Source organism: Mytilus galloprovincialis, chromosome 10 (genome assembly GCF_965363235.1).
Source record: "Mytilus galloprovincialis chromosome 10, xbMytGall1.hap1.1, whole genome shotgun sequence".
NCBI classification, from domain to species: domain Eukaryota; kingdom Metazoa; phylum Mollusca; class Bivalvia; order Mytilida; family Mytilidae; genus Mytilus; species Mytilus galloprovincialis.
The window spans coordinates 14,340,924-14,349,430 of NC_134847.1; the positions used below are offsets into that span (position 1 = coordinate 14,340,924).

An 8,507-nucleotide genomic window follows, 5' to 3' on the forward strand; every position below is an offset into this window, starting at 1 on the left:
GCAGAAACCCAAAGTTACCAAAAGAAAACTTGGACAACGTCAAAACCAAAAGCTGACAAACATGTTCTTAGAGAACTACAAGATCTTGTGGCAAAACTGAACAATTGAATATTTTCGCCACTAGACATTTAAACAAATGGAACTTAATTTTGTGAAAAACGCCAGTGAGTTAAGGATTTATAAACAATTCAATCACTTGGATACTTATAGCATATTCATCTTGTAAGTTTCATACTTTATTATCGTGTCATATATAGTCCTGATAGACTTGAATAAGAATAAAAATAAATATATATATGTTATTTATATTTTTAGTTATATTTGAAAAAAACTTCTGACTACGTTTAAAAACTGTTACTTTAATTAAGCATACAATCTAAGTCAGAATATATATATAAAAAAAAAAACTAAAATGCTCAATATACAGAGTCAAATAAAGAAATTATGATGTTTGGATTATTGATGATTTTACACGGCAAATCAATAAAATTGCAAATCCTGAATTTGTAATTTTATTGATTTTCCATTGGACGTCAACAAATCAAACTACACAATTATCTTTACACAATTATCTTAACACAATCATTCTAACAGATGTATTATAGAAGAAACGCAACACACATAGCTAATAAAACTATTGATAGAATTAAATTCATAATTGATAGAGGAAAACAAGATTATCTAAACCCAAATGATCCCTGACTAATCAGGACACCTAGAGATATCGTTACATGATACACTGTATGCCATTCAAACATTATCACGCCTTCTCATTTGTTGAGGAATAGACTGACCAATCAAAAAATCGATATACAATTATCTAATTAAACTGATGTTATCTCTGCAGATGTAAATTAATACCACTAAGCATCTATGATACCACACAGTCTAACTGTGAAACATGTCTAAACACAGACGATTCAGCCGAAAAAGCAAAAATGCAAAAAATGCTTATAAATTCATTAACAAAAAACAGCAGTTAAATATTGCCAAACAAAATAGCAACCTAAAAACTGCCAAACAATTTGTTTTAAACCTCTCAAATAGAAAATTAACAAATACAGAAATTATGACGTTGGGAAAAGGCTTAAACTTCATACCTACGGACAAAATCTCTAGGACAAATATCATGAAAGATTTCAAAAAATTTGAAAGGAAACTAAGATTAAAGCATTTCTTTCATGAATACAAAACTATTCCGAAAACAAATCATCCATTTAAAGAAAAGTCTAAATTTAGTGTTCCTATTATAGGCGACAATTCTATAGAACAATACATATTCCACACAAAAATGGAACTTTCAAATTATAAACCAAATAAAACCAAAAACATGACGAAAGAAGAAACGCAATGTCTACGTACTTTACGACACATTGAAACAATAACTATCCACAAAGCGGATAAAAACAACATAACAGTAGTTCAAAATAAAAAAGACTACGCCAATGAGGGTGAACGTCAATTAAACGACGAAATACACTATATTGAAATACCAGAAATCAACATAAAAAATACCATGAATAAAATTAATGAAATTGTGTACAACATGAACAAAGACAATTACTTAGACGAAATAACATTTAAATACATCAAATACGAAAACCAATATATAACAACACCCTTTGCCTACTTTCTGCCTAAAATCCATAAACTGGATAACGAAATACTGAAAGATATTTATAAACAACAAACTGAAATTAAAATACAAGTACCAGCAAGGCCAATCATTTCACAATGCAACGGTCCTTTAGAAAGAATCGGGCGGTATTTGGATTTCTTCCTATTACCAATAGTTAAAACACAAACTACATACATATCTGATACAGGTAGCTTTATACGTCTACTCGAAAAATCAAAGATAGAAACTGATACTTTACTGGTGACTTATGATATCACATCCCTTTACACAAATCTAAGATTTAGCGAAATTATTGCCGCTCTAAACAGTGTTACGGGGATATATGAAAACCTAGAATATAACATAATAAAACCCAGTTTTGACTATTTACTACAAATAACAAACTTAATTCTCCTTAATAACGAATTTACCTTCAACAAAAAATGTTATAGGCAAATTATAGGAGCTAGCCAAGGCCATGTAGCAAGTCCTCAAATCTCAGATATAGCTATATACCAACATATAAATAAAATTCTAAACATCTTTCCACACAAAAACAAAATATTATTTCATAAACGTATGAAAGATGATGGATATATTTTATTTCAAGGTACTACGGAAGAAGTTAAACTTCTTTTCGAAATAGCAAACACAAACCACAACCTACTGCAATTTACTTATGAAATTGACAGACAAGGTTTGAAATTTCTAGACTTAGAAACGTATAAAGGACAGAGATTTCAAAAAGAAAATATCTTAGATATTAAATGTTTCACAAAACCAACTGAAAAATTCCAATATCTACACCAAAATTCTAACCACGCTAAAAGTTGTTTTAAATCCTTTATTAAAGGTGAAGGAATACGAATTCTTAGAAATACCTCTGATCCTGACAATTTTAATGAAAGAATAAACTTGTTTACAGAAAAATTAATACAAAGAGGTTACAAAATCGCTTTTGTAAATAAAATATTAAGAAATATTTCCCATACAGAAAGATTAAACAAATTAACAAACAAAGAAACAAGCATAAACAAAAACACAGATAACTATAATATATCTTTCATAACACAATACCACGCTAATGCGGAAAATTTACAAACCATTATAAGAAAACATTGGCATTTAATTCAAGACAACCCACAGTTCAAAAATCTCTTTGATAAAAAACCTACAATAGCATTCAAAAGAAACAGGAACATTGGGGAAATCGTTAAGAAACACTTGAAATAAATCAATGTCTCCCAATAGAAATTAATTAGACAGTTACACTAAAACCAAAGGAAGGTGCGTTGACAATGAAAAATGCATATTGAAACGTATCTTAAACTTAATCTAATAACCAAAACCAGTTATCCATACGCTGATAAAACGAACAATAATAAATAAAAGGTACAATAATAAATAAAATGTACAAAATAATAAACAAACAAACATTTAGAAAATAAAAATAAAACGGACGACCTCTGAAGAGAGTTACCTGGAATATAATTCCGAAAGAACTCGAAACATTGTACACGTAGCACGTAATCAATGTAAGGTCGGAAATGTGATCCATACTATAAACGGGTGGATATTGGATCAATATACCTATAATTTATGCAGGTCTTTCATAGCTTGCTTTCAACTATGGATTTCTATTTACTTAAACTAAAGTTATAGTGCGAATACCAAGAAAATGCTTATTTGGGCCTTTTTTGGCCCCTAATTCTTAAAATCTTGGGACCAAAACTCCCAAAATCAATCCCAACCTTCCTTTTGTGGTCATAAACCTTGTGTTTAAATTTCATTGATTTCTATTTACTTATACTAAAGTTATTGTGCGAAAACGAAGATTAATGCTTATTTGGGCCCTTTTTTGGCCCCTTATTCCTAAAATCTTGGGACCAAAACTCCCAAAATCACTCCAACCTTCCTTTTGTGGTCATAAACCTTGTGTTAAAATTTCATAGATTTCTATTCACTGTTACTAAAGTTAGAGTGCGAAAACTAAAAGTATTCAGACGATGACGAAGATGACAATTTCAATGTTGACATTATTTTCCTTTTAATTAGTGAAAACGCCTAGTTCATTATCTTCGCTAGCCAAAGGTTACCATCAACACCCGTTCTCTTCACCCTTGGTGGATTGAGTCAAGATTTGTGATAACAATGTTGCGCCATCTATTGGAAGATTAAAGTCACACCCATTCCAAATACATTATTCTTGACCAATGGTAGAACTTGAACTCTTCAATTTGGAGGTAAAAACATGTAGATTCTACACACTTGGTAAAGCCGGAAACGAAAAATATATGTCAACATTCATGCATTTGTGCATGAGACATACACACAGGAACTTCTAATAGTTGATTAAAAACCTTCAAGTTGTCAATTAATATTTTCATATGTTTAGGGATGTAAAGACTTGTTGCACAATAAACATGTGGCAACTGTTTACAAACACGTCTTACATTTACACGTGTTCATGTTATAGGCGCTTTTTGATTGGATGCAGCGAGTTTCGACTGCAACCAATAACAAGAGGCTGTCACAACGACAGCAAACCAGATTTATTAGCATTTATTTGTGTCCTGGCAATATCACAAGAACCATTACTGATGATTGGTGAAAGTGAAAATCGTCAATATCAAATTTGACCTCTATTTTGTCATCAGTATCAGCATATTAAAATTTGAAAAGCTTAGATTGAATGGTTTGTGAGTAAATGCAACAACGTGAATGGAAACACCATTTTACGATCTTTCAAGAGCCATAACTCTTGAACGGTAAAAGTCAAAATCGTCATTATTGAACTTGAACTCTATTTTGTCATCAGTAACAACATATTAAAATTTGAAAAGCTTTGGTTGAATGGTTCATGAGTTAGTGCACGGACAACATTTGATTGCCGCCCGCCTGCCCACCCCCGAGCATCCCCAAATCAATAACCGACATTTTTGTCACAAAAATCCGGTTAAAAATCCTTACCTTGTGTTTCCGAAATTTTATCCGCCAAGGGTGAAGAGAACGGGTAACCCTTGGCAAGCGAAGATGCTAGTTCATGGCCTACCATCTATAGATAAGGGATTAAATTGAAGGTCACATGAATACACTGAAATAGTTCGACTTATTCACTTGCAAGTGAATAACTTGTCAGTGAAAATGGTGATGTTTCTTAGCTTATATTTACAAATTTAAACAAAAACAGCTGCTTATACCTAGTTATTATTTCACTATTTCATTTTTGTTATTAAATGATTGAAAAAAAATAAAAATCATATTTTTGCCCCTTTCATGAAGTTTTTAATTAGCAGGCTGTGGTTCATTTTATCCCAGTATCTAAATACATTACCACTTTTAAATCATCTATCTATACAAATTCTAATGTGAAGCAAATATCAATGAATATTTTATCATATAATGTGCACTAATTGTTTAATCTCATTATTGACTGAATCAAACTATTTCTATCATCTTTTACAAGGATATCTTTTGACTCTGAATAATATATAGTTGCTCTGTGCTTATCAACTTCTTTCATATCTGCAACACCAGGTCCTAGGCTACGAACATGGTTTAAACTTATATGGAGTAATGTAAAATATATCTAAAATAAAAAAGTAATTCATTGTAAACTAAATTTGATTTTATAGCCTTAGAAGCAACAAGCATTCCAAGAGTGTTGTATGGGAATACATATTCCTCACTGTATAAATGGAACAAAATCATTTTCAAAACGCTCTACTGGATCTATATAACTTGTCATGGTGCAAACTTTTTTAACAAACACCAAGTCAATATTTTCAGGACCAATGAAAAAAGGTGTGGAAACTAATTATTTGACTGAATTTTTCCACGGCCAATAACTCGGCACAAGATCATTAGACAGTGAAAACAGTGTACCTGATCTGTAACCTGTCTCTTTAAAACTACATAAACCTATTATCAAATAAATATCTTAAAGCATGACCAAGAAGAGGCTCTAAAGAGCCTGTGTTGCTCACTTAAGTCTATGGGTATATCAATCATAAAGCACGCTCTCCAACATGTCAGCCATGTTTGTTGTTTTTTTAAGTAAATACATTAATGATGCATGCGATGATTGTGGCCAAGTTTGGTTAAAATTTGTCTTAGTAGTTTCAGAGAAGATTTTTATAAAAGAAGACAAAAATTTGAAAAATATGTTAGCATGAATACTTCTCAAACTTACAACCATTCTAAACATCAAATATAGTAGACCTATTGCATACAGTATAAGAAAAACAGACCAAAACACAACCAGATGCTCAGCAGGGCGCAGCTTTATACGACCGCAGAGGTTGAACCCTGAATGGTTGGGGCAAGTATGGACACAACATTCAAGCTGGATTCAGCTCTAAAGGAGTGTGTTCGATAAGGTCCTAAAATGGCCCACTTTTTTAGCGTAAATTTCAAATTCGGATTTATTGACCAATATCACGATAAATTATAGCTAATACATTGACTAGATAGGATATAAGCCATTTTGTTTATAATTTTACGTTTCTGCGTTTCATTATGACGTCACAAGTTGTACTCGTATTGATTTTTCACGACAAAATCAATGAAAATGGGTAAATTTCCAAAGATTATTTGACAGGAAACATAGAACGCATACGTCGACAACAAAGATCTTTTAAAATAATGTTTGTGAAGACATTTAACATGTCTTATTTGAATATTAGGCTTGTCGACGCCTGCTCTATGTTTCCTGGTCCTTTATTTGGTTGAAATCCTGCTGATTTTGTCAAATTTCACCAAAATTCCTTATCTTGACCGTTTTCGAATGTAAAAATCGTTGTGTTAGAATTAAACTTTGACAAAAACAGCTCTGTTTAACTTTTTCACATGTCTTTAAGGCAACTTAAAACAATTATTGTCTTGTAACCATGAACTTTATCATTGGGGCCAAATATGGCACTTACCGAACTTACTCCTTTGGATTGTGATTAAATAGTTGACACAGCATAGGTTTCTGACACAGAATGAATGTGGTCTAATGAACTTAAAATTTTTGTTTTGCCTTTGAGCAATTCACTATGCTGTTGAATATTAATCCTCTCAAAAAAAATGTTTGAAAAATTCTTTTTATTTATGAAATTTCAAATGAGAAAAATTGAACCCCCCCCCCCTCCCCAATTTTTTTTTCACATCCCCCTTTCCTTTATTCCAAAACCGATCTCAATTCAAATTTCTAATGGAGTTTGCAACAATAATCACTCATTTAAATACATCATACAATATCAAAATGTAAAAAAAGTGCTTGTTATCAGTGAATGGTAAAGATTGTTTTAATTTATCAGTTGGTAGTAAAAGTGAATATATACATTGTATATTGTATAAAACATTGATTTAAGTTGATTCAACTACTATTCTGGACAAAGAAAAATAACTCCAATTGAAATTTCTTGCTATTGCACAATATTGTGCAATTAGATATTTCTTGCTATTGCGCAATACTGTGCAATTGAAAATACTTGCTATTGCACAATACTGTGCAATTGAAGATTTCTTGCTATTGCGCAATACTGTGCAATTGAAAATTTCTTGCTATTGCACAATACTGTGCAATTGAAGATTTCTTGTTATTGCTGAGTACTGTGCAATTGAAAATTTCTTGCTATTGCACAATACTTAATATAATAATTTTAGATCCTGATTTGGACCAACTTGAAAACTGGGTCCATAATCAAAAATCTAAGTACATGTTTGGATTCAGCATATCAAAGAACCCCAAGAATTAATTTTTTGTTAAAATCAAACTAAGTTTAATTTTGGACCCTTTGGACTTTAATGTAGACCAATTTGAAAACAGGGCCAAAAATGAAGAATCTACATACACAGTTAGATTTGGCATTTCAAAGAACCCCATTTATTCAATTTTTGATGAAATCAAACAAAGTTAAATTTTGGACCCCGATTTGGACCAACTTGAAAACTGGGCCAATAATAAACAAGAGGCTGTCACAACGACAGCAAACCGGATTTATTAATATTTATTTGTGTCCTGGCAATATCACAAGAACCATTACTGATGAATGGTGAAAGTGAAAATCGTCAATATCAAATTTGACCACCATTTTGTCATCAGTATCAACATATTAAAATTTGAAAAGCTTAGATTGAATGGTTCATGAGTAAATGCAACAACTTGAATGGAAACGCCATTTTACAATGTTTCAAGAACCATAACTCCTGAACGGTAAAAGTCAAAATCGTCATTATTGAACTTGACCTCTATTTTGCCATCAGTAACAACATATAAAAATTTCAAAAGCTTTGGTTAAATGGTTCGTGAGAAAATGCACGGACACGACTGGAAACATCATTTTTCAATCTTTCAAGAACCATAACTCCTGAACAGTAAAAGTCAAAATCGTCTTTATTGAAGTTGACCTCTATTTTGTCATCAGTAACAACATATTAAAATTTGGGAAGCTTTGGTAGAACAGTTCATGCGTAAATGCAAGGGCACGACTGGAAACTCCATTTTTCAATCTTCCAAGAACCATAACTCCTGAACGGTAAAAGTCAAAATCGTCATTATTAAACTTGACCTCCATTTTGTCATCAGTCACAACATATTAAAATTTGTGAAGCTTTGGTAGAACAGTTCATGCGTAAATGCACGGACACAACTGGAAATTTCATTTTTCAATCTTTCAAGAACCATAACTCCTGAACGGTAAAAGTCAAAATCGCCATTATTGAACTTGACCTTCATTTAGTTGTCAGTAACAACATATTAAAATTTTAAAAGCTTTGGTTGAACGGTTCATGAGTTAATGCACGGACAACATTTGATTGCCAACCGCCCACCCGCCCGGCCGCCAGCCGTACATCCCCAAATCAATAACCGACATTTTTGTCACAAAAATCCGGTTAAAAA

At 31.8% G+C, this 8,507-nt stretch overlaps 1 long non-coding RNA gene across 1 annotated transcript; it reads right to left on the minus strand.

The window, feature by feature from the left end:
• Nucleotides 1-4,187: 4,187 nt before the first annotated feature.
• On the minus strand, nucleotides 4,188-8,500 carry LOC143049900 (uncharacterized). Its single transcript, XR_012970351.1, has 2 exons — nucleotides 7,459-8,500; nucleotides 4,188-5,207 (listed from the first exon to the last, which is right to left on the minus strand). It is a non-coding gene; the product is annotated as an uncharacterized LOC143049900 (long non-coding RNA).
• Nucleotides 8,501-8,507: the final 7 nt, after the last annotated feature.